A 14,428-nucleotide genomic window follows, 5' to 3' on the forward strand; every position below is an offset into this window, starting at 1 on the left:
AGTGTCCACAGTGTGAAAGCCACGTAAACAGAAAAGGTGTGGGGTGCGCAAAGGAAGGCAGGCAGCACTCTGGCATGGAGAACAGCATGGGTAAGGCTGAAGGACGGCCTGAGTGCTAGATTTTCAGTTAGCACAAAGAGAGCATGTGCACAAAGTAATCTGCCGAAAGTCTGATCACTCGCCATTGGGGACCACTGAGCATCTCTAAGTAGGGGAGTGTTGGATAAAGCAACACTTACAAATACTGATGCAACAGCCATATGCTAACGGGCCAGGAACCCAGACGGACCATCTCAGAAGCAGCCGCCCCTCCCACTAGAGCTGCAACATGGGGTACAACCAAGTGGATATGAAAGTTAAAGAAAACAAAGGCTGGTGATATATCTCAGTGGTTAGCACTTGCCTAAAGCCTGTGGCCCTGGGTTCAATCCCAAGGAAGGAAGGAAGGAAGGAAGGAAGGAAGGAAGGAAGGAAGGAAGGAAGGATCAACTTTAATCAGATTAAATGAGCAATATTTTATATCATACTGCTGTAAGAATCTGAGGTTTTTCGTCATGGTTATTATCCCTATTAGTCATTATGTAGCTATTTTACTAAATCTTTCCAACCCTACACTACAAAAATACCATGAATTTTCAGGGCTTATAAGTTAAATGCTATTATTACTTACATATGAGACATTAACAATTGAGTTCAAGGTATTTTACTTGATCACCTTTGTATCACTAACTATAACCTAGCATAGGAAAGAATAAATTGCCCCTCAGATATTTATAAAATTAAGAAACTCGATAAATGACGATACCACTGGTACTGCAAAAGAGAAGTGGGTAGGTTCCATTTTCAGCCTATTTTTCTTAGATAACGAAAACAGATCTAAATGCAGTTTCCCTGGTCTTGCATAACTCATAGGGCCAAGAGTTGTTGAATGTCAGCAATGGGTGTAGAAACTAGGCCAACAGCAAGCGGAGCTGCAAGAATTAATTAGCTCACCTGAGAGAGTGAGTTTAAAGGCAACAGAGGAGAAGGAGCTATGGATGCTTATGCAAAAGTCAAAGGGAAAACCTGAGCAGTCCAAAAGTAAAGGATGCTTCTTTGAGGGTAAATTTGGCGTGGTTTGCCAGACACCCACACTTTGAGACATTTATAAACCATAGCAGGAAGAAACCCTCTTTCAAAAAAAAAAGTCTAAAAAATTTTTTAAAAATTTTAGAAGAGGAAATAAAATGCACAATTAATTAAGAGTAGTCCGGCCCATATGGAAATGCTATCAGAATCCTTTGCCGTATTTATAGAACTGTGGCTAACTGCTTTGCCCCACATGCTAATGGGGCCCTGCTGAGAAACTGCTTCTAACCCAGGGCTTTTCATCCTTTTCATCGCCTTTTCTCTCTCTCTGCTGATGCCCACTTTCTTCATAACAACAAATAACACATTTCTGCTGTATTAAAGAAACCACATCACATCCCCAAATCTCCCTTGCAGATCTAATTGTTTTATCAACTCGCCCAAGACTCCTGGTTTGTTTTGTTTTTGTTGTTATTGCGGTCGCTATTGCTATGTTTTTTTGAAGGTTGTGTTTTGTTCTACTCTCTTCTTTGGTTATTAAAAAGGAGACGGGAAAAGATGAATGAATGACACAAAATATAATCCCTTTGTTGCCAAAGACATCTGTTCTCCCCACCCATTACTACTCAGACTGTAAGCCAAGCATCTTTTTTTTAAAGAAAACAGGGATGGGGCAAGGATATGTTTATGATAAAGCAACACCATAGACTTTGGGTGTCATATTTTCTCCTAGGAGAAATTATTATGTATATTTTAACAATAAAGTGAATAAGTACAAATTTGAGTGCTTACATGTTAATGTTAGAAGTTATATGTACAATACAAGTGAAATTTTAAGATTAAGACGAATATTGATGGCAAGAGGTCAGAGAAAGAAAGCTCCAGGAAAAAAATCCTGTGAGAGTATTCTTCAGAAATACTACACTGGCACTTACTGAGCTCAAGCTTCAAGGACTGTTTCAATCAAACAATAATAAAATAATAATAGTGATAATGATAAATAATAATTACCAAAATCTGGGATCAGCAGAAGGACAATATGGAGTGAGAGCGATTCTCGCCAAACCTAGACCCTACACATTATTGGGCTGCGTCCTCTTAAAGCAACTTCTCATCAAGGAAACCTTTGGGGAGCTTGTGTACACACGCAAGGCTTTAGACGAGTATGGTCATTCAGTTCTGCATTGTTTAGAAGAACAAGGGTCTTGGTCCCCACTCCCCTGCAGCTCAGGTTGCTGAGAGCGCCCACCATGGACTTACGATTTACTTATTTATTTATTTATTTTTGGCTTCTAACCTTCTCCAAAACCTGGTAGGCATCTGACTCAATACTATTGGTTCTTATTATTTTTTATCAGTTGTGTTTTTGAGATATAAAAATGTTAAATAAGGTGATAGAGAAATGGCTCAGTGGTTAAGATTGCTTGCTGCTCCTACAGAGGACCAGAGTTCAATTCCCAGCACCCACATCAGGTAGCTCACAACTGCCTGTAACTCCAGTCCAGAAGATCCAGTGCCCTACAGGGGCCTATAGAGACACCCGCACAATGTACCATACATGTGCACGCACAAGCGTACACACACACAATTTCTTATATCTTTAAAAAACAAATAAACAAACTTCTTTTTAGCTCTGATTTAACCTCATTTTCCAAGACTAACAGCATCCTTTTGTGTCTGTATCGACAATTTTCCTCATTCTTTTTTGGTTTTACGGGAGTCTTTTTTTTTTTTTTTTGAGTTGTCCCCCCCCCCCTTTTTTGTTCCTTTGTTTGTTTCTCTGTGTAGCTTTAGAGCCTGTCCTACAACTCTCTCTCTGTAGACCAGGCTGGCATCAAACCCACAGAGCTCCACCTGCCTCTGTCTCCTTAGTGATGGGATTGAAGATGTGTGCCATCACCCGTTGGACGTTTTCCCTCACCCTAGTTCTAAATTGCAAGTACAGCTAACTGACCCGTCAGGCTCTCACTAGTCCAATACTCAGCCCAGAGCAGGGAGCAGCCAAGAGGCCTCTTCTAGAAAATTAAAAAAAAAAAAAATCACAATACAAGAAAAAAAGAATTGTCACTGGGCAGTGGTGGCACACGCCTTTAGTCCCAGGCAGAGGCTGGCACATCTGTGAGCTCAAGGCCAGCCTGGTCTATACAGAGTGAGTTCCAGAACAGACAGGACTACACAGAGAAACCATGTCTAGGAAAAAAAAAAGAAAGAAAGGAAGAGAGGGAGGGAGGGAGGGAGGGAGGGAGGGAGGGAGGGAGGGAGGGAGGGAGGGAGAGAGAGAGAGAGAGAGAGAGAGAGAGAGAGAGAGAGAGAGAGAGAATCACAGGTACTGTGCACGACAGTGAAGGTGGAGGGCATGTTTAACTTACACAGAGGCTGAGACAAATACCTGCAGCCACGTGATGAAGGAAGAAAAGAATTAAACTTAAAAACAGGGCGGGGTGGAGGGCGCTAAACTTGTCCCTGGTGCCCTGATGGAGGGAGAACAAAATGTGCCGGGTACCATGGCAGGCAAACAGGAAACCCTGTGGCATGCTGCGTGTTCTCCACAGCTAAAGGGGCCTCTGGTATGTCAGGCAAAGTACAGTCAAATCGTGATTTCGGGTCATCTGAACGTTGCTCTGCAAACCATCCTAGCAACCCCGCCTTTGTCAGGGACAGCTCAATGCTGCTCTTTCCTATTTTCACGGCACTGGTTTTTCTCTCTTCCTTTACATGCATGTGCTGTCCTCCTTTTCTGTGCCGATTTCTTATCTTCATATATGTATCTCACCGCCTTTCTAAACCTAGAACGAACTGCTAGCCTGATGTCTTTCATGGTCTCCGTTCCTCACAATCTTCACGTTTTGAGGTAAAAGGTATCAATCTAGGCGCCAGGAGCCATGCACCTTGTTTCTTGAAATGGAGTCTCTGAGTGGGAGCTTGATGATTTGCCCTCAGTGAGTAGCCAGCAAGCCCCGGGGGACCACCTGTCTTCACTGTTCCAGAGCTGGGGATTAGACTTGCGTACGTGCATACCACCATGCTCTCCTTTTACATAGGTGCTGAGGACTGGACTTGCATCTTTGTTTTTATGAGACACCTACTTTACTGGCTGAGACATTTCCAACCCTCTTCTCCCCACTCCCTCATAATCTTTGTTAAAGCCCAGCACATCTAGCCATTTGAGTAAATGCTGATCAAGGGGCAATTCTTCAGGAAGAGGAAAAACAAGTCGCACTGTTTATCTGGAGTTAGTGGAGTATCCCCAGGCGAGCTCATCACAGCTGCTCCCTCAAGTAGCAAGAATTCCTGAGGAATGACTGATGGATTCTATCTGGAGCCAGGGCAGCATTCATGAAGAGGATGGCTGACTCTCTCTTACTATCAAGCCGGTTTCCATTGGCTGGCCAGTCTGAACCAGTCCCAGTGTCTTCCTACTTTCTCTGCATGGCACTACTCTTGCCGATTCTATGGTGAAAGTTTTTCCCCCACTTCAAACAAAATTATTCTTCACAACAAAACTGTGACACAATTTCTACTGGTCTCCCTGAGCTCACGGTCCCCTCAGGTCCCCGCAGCACCGGCTGCTAGGATGGTTGACCTGTCCCTGGCATCCTAGGTGACTTCCTCTGCAACCGGAAACTTTGTGCTCTGTGAGTTGTCTTCTGTCCTTTGGTCTGGACTCTGAGCCCATTGAGGCCTCACTGCTTTCCAGCACGGTGCTGTGATTTTCATGTATTCAGTGGGTGGTAAGTGAAATGCATTGCCACTACAAGGAGCAGAGACAGAGTATCAGGGAAGCACACATTTAGTCACATGCGTGTATACACACACCACCACCAGCACCACCAACAACACCACCACCATGGAATGGTTACTTTGGGTGTCATTGAAAAATCACAGTAACTGTGTAAGGTAGGTTCCCACCTCACTTCCTTTAAACCAATGCAAAAAAAAAAAAAATGTTGCATATTTTCCCAGGATTGTTGTGTTTGTGTGAGCATGAGGCCAGAGACTTCCTTGTTGCTAACTCAGGACAGTGTAATCCTTTTTTTTTTTTTTTTTTTTTTTTTTTTTGGTTTTTTCGAGACAGGGTTTCTCTGTGGTTTTGGAGCCTGTCCTGGAACTAGCTCTTATGGACCAGGCTGGTCTCGAACTCACAGAGATCCACCTGCCTCTGCCTCCCAAGTGCTGGGATTAAAGGCGTGCGCCACCACCGCCCGGCAGGACAGTGTAATCCTAACAATCCAACAGTTCCTGTTCTTTTCCAAAAGCCTGTCTCTCCATTCTCCTTGGTCCCTCTGAACTCTGTCCTTCCTCTCTTAAATACTATTTCCAATAATACATTGGAATATATTGCATCTATATATTGATGATCTACAGATATCAGCAATAATGACAGGCTCCACCATCTGGCGTTAGCATGAGAACACCACACGGTTTCCCAGTCAGTGTGCCCCGCAAGTCATTCCACTCACTGGTATGAAGACTTGCTCTTCTGGCCTTCTGAGTCAGTCAGAGTTGGAACACGTGAGTGGATGTGTGTCCGTCTCCTATAAAGGAGAAACGTCAATGCGGACAATACCCAGTGGTGTGAACTGCAAGCATCACGATCTATACACAGGGCTTATATCACTTGATTCTCATAAGGCCCCTCATACACACAATGTAAATAGTGTGGCTGTCCAACTGAGGGAAGTCCCGTAATTTACCTAAGGTTAATAAGTTAGTCAGAGCTAGAGCCCTTAGCAGAATCAAGAGTCTTGTTATTTTGTTCAAATTTTTTCCTTTGGAGAGGAAGGGGAAGGACAGAATTGAATCAAGACAGTCACATGGCCGGGCCTACATAAGACACCAGGAGCCTTCAGTCATGTGGAAAAAGTTCCTTCGTAAGGAGCTGCTCTTAGCCCTGGGAGAGAGGGAGGAGGGGAGGGGAGCAGGGGAAGAAAGCAGGGTTGGTAAGGAACCATCTACAGCTTGGGAATTGGCATGAGATAGTTTTCTTCAATGTTCTCACTCAGAAAACAACATGTTTGAAATGCTGAGGACTCCACACTTAGTCTGTTAATAATTTACCAACTGAAACCATTAAAGATGTTGACAGAAGCTTTTCCATTTACTATGGGTGTCTATGGGTTATTTGAAACCACTCATTACCTTTATACACTCCTAGGTTATTGCTGAGTGTCCCAGCTCAGAGGCGACCTAGCCTGACAGTGACAAGGCCTGGGTTTGAACACACGACCACCCTGATTCTACACACAGGCTCTTTACCTCTAATTCACAAGTGTTGACTCAGGCCTGTGTTGGCAAATAATATATACCAGGGGAGAAAAGAACATTACTGACTATGCTTGTATGAGGCACTTTCCCGCTAAAAGGGAAATACACACTCCCTGAAGAGATGGCATTATAGCTAAAGACTCGACAGATTCTTTAGATTCTCACAATCGAGTATTTTTATTCCTTTGGAGCTTTCTAGATGCACAGGGGCTAAAGTTCCTGGCAGCAGCAAGCTCCTGCTGCTGAGCAGATGGCAGCTTGGAAACCATTGTTTGCAACTAGAAACCAAGCCAACTCACAGTGGTTCTCAACCTGTGGGTCATGACCCTTTAGAGGTCAAATGACCCTTTTACAGACGTCACCTAGAACCATCAGAAAACACAGATATTTACATTATGATTTACAACAGTAGCAAAATTACAGCTATAAAATAGCAACTAAAATAATTTTACGGTTGGGGTCACCACAGTGTTCGGAACTGTATCAAAGGGTCACAGCATTAAGAAGATTGAGAACCGCTTGTCACAGAGTATCTGTTATTCGAAAGTTCTAGATTCTTGCTTCATTTCTGCCACTCCCACTGCCTTTGTATCCGTACATAGGTTAGGACGTGTTTAGCTGAAAACAGAAAACACATGGAAAAGTGTCTGGAACAATGAACACTCATTCTGTTGTGTGCAACTTGAAGCAGAGTCTCAGAAGTTCCACAGTGGTTAAAATTTCACTCCATGCCTTCCCACTATCTTTGTACTTTGCCAGACCTTGGAGTCTAGCTTCTCCTGTGGCCCTCAAATGGCTACTAAAGTGTGTGTGGCACATGGAGGATAAGATCCAGAGCAAGGAAGAAAATGTCTAACATTTGTATCTGAGAAGGAGAAAGAGAGAGGGAGGGAGGGAGAGAAAGAGAGAAAGGAAGGAAAGAAAGAAAGAAAGAAAGAAAGAAAGAAAGAAAGAAAGAAAGAAAGAAAGAGGGAGGGAGGGAGGGAGGGAGGGAAGGAAGGAAGGAAGGAAGGAAGGAAGGAAGGAAGGAAGAAAGAAAGAAAGAAAGAAAGAAAGAAAGAAAGAAAGAAAGAGAAAGAGAGTCGGTTTTCTAAAGAGCTTGGTCAAACCACGTCACAAGCCAAAGCGTGAGCCCAACCATTTAGTAAGGCTGGTAGATGGATTCAGCATCACTCTCTTCAGGATACAGCCCCAGGGGCTGTCTTCAAGCCTGTGGGCATTCTGAGGGGGATAAACAAATCAGAGGAGGAGGTAAGAGGTCAGTTTTGTCGAAAACAACCATTATCTTCCACGTCAAGAAGACTACTGTCTTCTTCCTGACTCAGCTGCCTCATGTCATAGAGTAAGAACTAGACTAGAGGTCCCCTCCGACATCCAAACTCCGTAATTCGAAGGTAACAAGTCACCTCCCCTGTATGCTAGAATCAAAACGATTGAATGATATTATACATTTCCCTGGAAAGTGAAAAAGGCTCTATTATCATAAAGGTAAACTAGAGCAGAGAAAAACAGTAAGTAGTCCGTCATTGCATCTCTGTCACCCATGGCCCCACCATGAATTCAAGGAAGAGAGCTGAATTCCCCCAAATTCTTAAGTCTAGTGAGAGAAACTATGCCTGTAACAGCAGTGGCTAAGCCTTAGAGTACAGTAAAGATCTACTCAGGCACTGGAGAAAATACTTGAATTTCTATTAATAACCTACACTATCCTTTTATTTATACTTGCATTGCTTTGTATTGTGCATAATTCATTGTGAGAATAGCCCAAGACTGTGACTGACAGCGATACAGAAAGAGAGGGGAACAGGTAACTTCAAAAAAAAAATTATTTTTGAGATTGTAATTCAATTACATTTCTCCCTTCCCTTTCCTTCTGTTTTTTCATATACCCCTTCAAACTCGGGGCCTTTTTTCCCATTAGTTGTTATTGTGTGTGTATATGCAGATAATTTATATCTTGTACTAAGAATGCAAAGCTAAGGACTTCTCCAAGCATGTGTAAAGCCCTGAGTTTGATTCCCTCAGCAACATGGCCAAAAGAACCACCTCAAAACAAAATAAAAAAAAAAAAAAAACCCACTAGTATTTCGATGGCTTCAACTGTACCACAGAAATGGAAGAAAAAGAAAAGAAAAAAAAACAGCTCCATGCAGAAACCCACACAACTGGATTTGTGAGTAGCCCACACTGATAAGGAGGTCAGAGGGCTCCAGGGTGCAGCAAAACAGATTCCAGGCTGCTCTTCAATGTGCAGATCGTTCATAGGCTCCGAGTTCTGTTTACCAGGCTTCTACCACCGGTTTCCTCCCCAACCCCCACCTCTAAGTCTTCCTCCATTGAGAGGTGTTGGGTCTGACCCATCAACAGCAACATAAAAGTGTCATTCTACAGAACCAGAAGCCAGAGGTTTTCCTCCTTGCTGGATAGCGCTAAACAGGAAGTTAGAGCGCCAAGACTCCCGGGGTCTGGTATTGAGAAGGAGGCGTTGATGAAGATGTGATACCAAAGAATTTCAGGGGCCACAGAAGAATAAAACAAAAAGTAGCCACTGGGGAGGAAGTTGGGAAGTTGGGAAATCAGAGTTTAGATAGGAAGGAGTGTGAAGAAACTTCTCCCATACCTGTTGTGTGAGTCATGAAGGAGACAGGAGCAGTTGGTCAAGCTCCTCTTGTTAGAAAATGACGAGCTCCTCAACTGCGCGCCTGAGGAAAATGACGCCGGCGAAGACACGAGTTTCTTTTTGGATTCGGTGTTCCTGTCTCTACCTCCCTCTGGCTTCACTGGGCTGGGAAGATGCAGTCTTGGTGTGTGACCTGGCACTCACTGGAACACAGCTTTCCCTGGACATACCATGCTGCCCATCCCTGTACACCTAGGGACACAGAACAGGGAAACGTGCAACCCGCACAGTCATCCATGAGCTTGAAGGTGGGCGTTGCGGGTGGGATGGGAGGGGGTGCAAAAGGAGCAATCAACAATGGTTATTATGGAAGGACGAAGAAAACTGTTCAATCCACCTTGCCTGTCACTGAGGTTTACAGGGGTTTATTAGATGAGTTTATCCCACAATCGACTACAAGCAAATTGCAACCTAATCCTAAATTCATTTCAACAAAGTCCATAATTTAAAGGCCATAAAGTTGTGCTCAGAAAAAGGTTTCCTTTCAATCTTCTCTCCACTCCCTCTTTTACTTCTCCCAGTTTAGACAAAGGCCTTCTGCTTTAACTGTCCCGGGGAAGTGCAGCTAGAGTATCTGGGTTGGTAATGACTCAGCACAAGGGCTCTTGAAGGGTTTGGCTTTTTTTTTCCTACTTTCAGAAGAAACATGGCTGGATTGCTTAATTGTTCCTTCCTGAACCATGGAAGAAAAGGATGTAGGCCTCGGGAGTCAGAAGGGCAAGATTAGAGCCTTGACAGATACAGAGAAAATGGTTTTTTGTAAGATAAACAAGGATTTTTTTTTTTTTACCATCAAAATAGGAAACCCTTCAAAGGGCCGTGTGCTTAGTCCCTCTCAGTTAAAAGAGCCAAGGGAAGGAGTGGGAGAGAGTTAATCTATATCTAGAATTCTTAATTAGGTGCCTAAAAGCAAAACAAAACAAAGAGAGAATAGCCTTAGCAGCCAAGCCTCGCGTGTTGTTGCGCGAGGAAAAGGGACTTTGGACTGAAGCTGCAGAAACCAGCATACCATCCTAAGCCAGTGAGCTCTTGGTAGAAGCAGCTAACCACACTTCTGAAAATCCCTTCACTGCCGAGTTACTATTAACAGTTTTATCTCCTCCAAATTCAAAGTCAGTTTTGTCAATCAATATAGAACTTTTTAAGACAAATGCTTAACCGTTTATTTGTTAAATCGTACAATAGCCCCCATTTACAAAGGTTTCCCCCATAATAAACAACGCAGGTGAATCTAGACTCACTGGGAATGAGTCCTTTTCCCTCACATTTCCCCTCTCTCTCACACCAAAAACACGTCCCAACCAACGTTTTAACCAGACAGGACTAACTGCGGATTAAAGAATGACAAACGAATGACCTTTGCGATTTCACTGATAACTGGGAAGAATAAGAAAAGGCAAATTAGCATATTTAAGTTTGTGGAGGGGACTGTGACTTGAAGGTGGTCACCTGAAGACTCCTGACTGGAATTTAGCTCACTCTGTCCCTGTCATGTGTCTCTTTCAAAACACATCTTCATTTGTAACTAAAATGCACTGTGATGTACCTGGCTGAATAAAACTATCTTTTTTTTTTTTTTAAATTGAGAGCTAACTTGGACACTGACTATATGTTTGAGTAGATCCCACCTCGGCACATGTAACTCAAAGACACCCACATGCCAGGGGCCTATGCACTGCTGAGAGGCCGTCTACGGTCCTTCTGGCCAGGTTTTAAAGATTAAATTAGAAAGGCCTTCCATTCCTTTTTTGATACTGAAGCCAGAAAAACTGAAGGGGAAGATGGATAAGGAAAGCACATTTTGCTGTTGATCTGTCTTCAATATTACACAGTCTTCCTGCAATCAATGTCTTTAAGGTGAATGTTGATTTATAAAAATAAGAGTGACACTCAAAATGTCAGATGCCATCTGACTGCTTGTTCTCTGTGCTCCCTTCCAGACCTTTCTCCAGAGCACACCTTTAAAGCCAGCACTCAGTAGGCAGAGGCAGATGGATCCCTGGGAGTTCCCGGACTGCCTGGTCTATATAGTGAGTTCTGGGAGAGCTAGGATTATAGAGAGAGACCTTGCCTCAAAATACAAAAGAAAAAAAAAGGGATAATAATTTCTGGTCTACATAGTGAGTTCTGGGACAGTCAGGGTTATGTTGAGAGACCTTGTCTCAAAATACAAAAGAAAAAAAGGATAATAATTTCTGGAGCAGTAGGTCTTGGGGCAACCATGACAGCTGAGTTCACCAGAGCAAGCTTTACAGATACAACCATTGGTCTTATTGCAGCAAAATACACATGAGTGTCACAGTCAGCCCTTGTGACCAGACCATCTGACATGTTGGGAGAGATGCGCAGGGACTCAAGTTCTAGGCAATATGTGAGTCATAGCAAACATATCCAGTCTTATCAACTTGTGATTTCCTTTGCAGAAGGCCTGCCTGAGAACCGTTGCATAGCTGTTGTTACTTAAGGTATGCTTGGGCCCTGGACTCAGAGATTCTTAAATGAGTTCAAAAAGAACATACTCTCAGAAGAAAGGGAAACAGTCAATCATAGGCACAGAGGGCTCGTCATAAACAAACCAAGCAACCAACAAGAGAGAGAGAGAGAGAGAGAGAGAGAGAGAGAGAGAGAGAGAATATTCAAAAGGAATACAGAGGAGATCACTAGATAATTGTAAGTCATTTCAAAAGGTAACCCAGAAATAATATGCAAGCTGATGCAAAAGTATGTGTTTTCTGAAGACAAGGAGAGGTCACAGCCCTCTCTCATTGTGTACACAGAGATATAAACACATCTCAGGGTCATGTCTGAGGAGCGCAGCTCATGGGCAAAATCAAATTGAACCCTTCCACATCCTTCAGCTTTTTTGAGCTCACCCAGCAGACACACGCCGGGTCATCTTCATTATAATAACAGTCAACTTCTTCTCCAGTGCCAATTATGTGCCAGGCCCAATTGCCCAGTGAGGTACGGTTTCCTGCAGTTGGCAGCTGACAAAACTGCAGTTCACAGGGATGAAGTAACTAGTCTATGAACCGTAGACTGGAATTTAGACCTGGATCTGACTTCAAGACCAGATGAAGTTACTTCTGCATAGTTCCTCTATAAACACACTTGTCTGGGTAAGGCCATGACCACCATCACCGGGACTGCTATGGTGGGTTAGGTCTGTTCTCTGTATCTAAGAGTTACTTATCCTCATTTCTAAGACTTGCTAAACACAGATAGGTATAAATTCTTTCCACAGTCACTCTTGAGGGGCTGGGGCAATGAGTTCATTACTAGGTGAGCTCAGCACTATCTCCCTTTTGCATCTTGGTTGTTATTTTTCATGAACAGTGAGTAACTTTTACATCCACTTTAGTTCCACTGCCTCTTAACTTCCTTATTCTATCAATGAACTTTTATTCTGCAAGACTTTCTCCCAAACCTGTTTTCATCTGCTCTGCCATTTGGAAGGCTTAGTTCTTTCTCTAGGTTCTTTCTAAATAATTTGACCTGAATGACCCATAAATGTAAAGAATGTAAAACGTCTCTTAATCATAGCCCAGCAGGACAATGTTTATATTTTTTTTCTGCATTCTTCCTGGTATTCAGTGTTACTTTGCTGTGTTTTGGCTTTTCCTAGAAGGGTTTCCTCATTGACTCATGATCCCTTACTGCACCATGTTCTGGATTTTTAGTTTCTTTCTTGGTTTCTATTCCCTTTATCTTCTCTGGGTTTCACACAGCCCTGTGAAGAGTAGGGAGGCACACAAGTTCTGAGTCAGCCTCCCTAGGTTTAAATCAGACTCTGTTGTTCAACACTTGATGAAGTTAACCTGTTGTGGTCTCACTTTTATCACTCACTAAAGGAAGATTTAAAGGGCTTCAATTTCATATGGTGGTTACAAGGCTAAGTAAAAGAATGGATGCCAAGTACTCAAGGCTTTTTATTGTTGTTGTTGTTCTTATTGATGTTTTGAGATATTGTCTCACTGAGTAGACCTTGGGTGACCTAGAACTCACAATGTAGACTAACCTGTCCTCCAAGGTAGAAATCCACCTACTTCTGTCTCCTGGGTGATGGCATTTAAAGCATGTACTACGACATCCAACCAAAGCCAAACACTTAAAACAGAAGGTGGTAGATGGTACCGTGTTAATGAGCATCAGTTTTTACTATTCCCTAAAACCTCCTGAGCAGTCACGCTTGGCCCCACTTGTATAAATGTAGAACTTTACTGTATTTTTCTTTTTGGTGTGTCTCCCATCCACAGAAAATTTGTGCCAATCACAAATTCAGGGAATATCCATTTCCTAATAGCCAAAAGTCATTTATAGAGAATCTAATTAAACCCAGAGTTTGGATGTTGTTCCTTTTGTTTCTCCATAATGAAGCCATCCCCCTCCCTACCTTTGATCCCTGTATTTAAGTATCAAGTTCACTTCCCCAACTGTGAGTAGTTAGCCTCCTTTTCCAAAAGAAATGAGAAATTCCCCAAGATACTCCATGGAAAAGTGAACTATCAAATACAATATAAAATTCTGTATTATATATGTATATGTATATATGTGTGCATATATATATATATATATATTACCCCCACTTCTCTATCTGCAAACAAATTTGCAATATATCATAAGGTATTTATTTGAAGCTAGTAAGTACCTATTAAAGAAATCCTTTCTTTCTCTTCTTACATAGTGTTTCAATATCGTAAATGGGATAATCAGAGTCTAAGTCTCCTGGATCTAAGCAGGACTTAGTCTTGGTTCTGAGTCTGAATTCTTGGTACCAATTCCACCTTTTGTGAAACCACAGATCTAGCCACCAAGTTCTCCTGTGACCTCCATGAGCTCCTTGAGGACTCTAAGAAGTCAGCCTTGCTAATTCAGTCCTCTTGTGACTGGTCAGCTTCAGACAGAGCAATGAAATAAATTTGCATAACATTTAAACAAAGGATAAAGAGAAAAATGCAAAAGACACCCGGGAAAAGAATATCAAAGACTCCTTAACTTTTTTAAAAAATAATTTACTTAATTTTAAGCACGTTGGTGTGACGGTGTTAGATTCCCGATCCAAACTGAGTTACAGACAGTTGTCAGCTGCCATGTGGGTGCTGGGAGTGTTTGAACCCTGGTCCTCTGGAAAGGCATCCAGTGCTCCCAACCATTGAGCCATCTCTCCAGCCCCTAACTTTTGTTTTTTTTTTTTTTTTTTTTTTAACTTTGAAATTACATTTAACTTCACAGGTGATTGAGAGGAAATGTACAGATTGTTGATATGTCTCACCCACCCTCCAGCCGCTGTCAACATAGCCATTCAGAGTGGCACATTTTACTAACAATCCGTAAACCTAGACTGAGCACCACTGTTGCCCTATCCAGGGTTCCCAAGGGCTCATCACTCTGTTTTCTATATCCTGGGGATTTGGT

The sequence above is a fragment of the Chionomys nivalis genome, chromosome 2 (assembly GCF_950005125.1).
Source record: "Chionomys nivalis chromosome 2, mChiNiv1.1, whole genome shotgun sequence".
Taxonomy (NCBI): domain Eukaryota; kingdom Metazoa; phylum Chordata; class Mammalia; order Rodentia; family Cricetidae; genus Chionomys; species Chionomys nivalis.